Below are 1,107 nucleotides of genomic sequence, written 5' to 3' on the forward strand. Positions count from 1 at the left end.
ACAACACCTTGCTCCCCCCGGCAAGTCCAGCTGCCTACGAATGACAGCCACAAAATCGCAAGCACGGATCACCCGTATATTACACCGAGCTCGCTTTGACTCTGCTGGGACTGCAGGCGCTTGGTCGGCTTCCGAAACCACAGGGACGTGACGCTTCTCAACACGAGAATACCAACAAACCAACCATCAAGGTGAAAACACGACACAGCGAAAAGAATCCCGGGAGAAACACAAACCCGAACACACCACCACAAAAACGGCCTACAACAAAGTCGAAACAGCATCACTCTTTCCACCACGTGGAATGCTAACAGCAGACACACACCGAAGCACAACACGTTCTTCTTTTTGCACAAACTTATTAGCTTTGCGAAGACAAGGCTTCCAAAAATTGTTGAGCCACTCTGAATTATTTCTCTCCACGAAAATCTTCAGTAAAAGGCGAAAGATTTACGCGTGTTGAAGAGAAACCACACAATAGTAGCATAGTCTCTCACACAGTCCTCGGCTAACTGGAAGTCCCAAGGAACCAACGGTAACTATTTACCCCCACACAACGAGTGAGTCCTGCCATAATTTCAGAAAATTCTCTGAAAATATCCTGATTTCGAGCGGGAGCGGGAGTCAAAAGAAATAGAAGAATCTAGCTTTTGAAGGGAGACAAGATCCCGAGTGCAATGCACTGTGGGTATGTAAATGAAGCAGGATCACGAACCCCGCGCTTTGGCAAACGCCTTCCTTTATTAGTTTTCCTGCTCGGTCTAGAGCCACCACCAGGGGGCGGAGCAGAAGACAGATAGGAATATAGTCGCCGAGTCCAACCAGAAAGTCTGTTTTATTTTGTTTTTCTTTTTTTTAAGGGACGACATTTATTCCTTTTCCAAATGTTACAGTAACACCAGGAGGAAGAAAATGGTCTTAGCAGTTAGAGAAAAAAAAAAGTGCAAATCTGGGGTTTCGCCGTAAAAAGTTATTTACAACAGGGCTTCCCTGGTGGCGCCGAAGTTGGGAGTCCGCCTGCCGATGCAGGTGACACGGGTTCGTGCCCCGGTCCGGGAAGATCCCACATGCCGCGGAGCGGCTGGGCCCGTGAGCCATGGCCGCTGA

The 1,107-nt window shown here is 48.5% G+C and overlaps 1 non-coding gene across 1 annotated transcript; it reads right to left on the reverse strand.

The window, feature by feature from the left end:
- Positions 1 to 363: 363 nt before the first annotated feature.
- LOC132484836 (U5 spliceosomal RNA) lies at positions 364 to 479 on the reverse strand. The gene has a single exon (XR_009531377.1). It is a non-coding gene; the product is annotated as a U5 spliceosomal RNA (small nuclear RNA).
- Between the last annotated feature and the right edge of the window lie 628 nt (positions 480 to 1,107).

This window comes from Mesoplodon densirostris, chromosome 2, assembly GCF_025265405.1.
Source record: "Mesoplodon densirostris isolate mMesDen1 chromosome 2, mMesDen1 primary haplotype, whole genome shotgun sequence".
Taxonomy (NCBI): domain Eukaryota; kingdom Metazoa; phylum Chordata; class Mammalia; order Artiodactyla; family Ziphiidae; genus Mesoplodon; species Mesoplodon densirostris.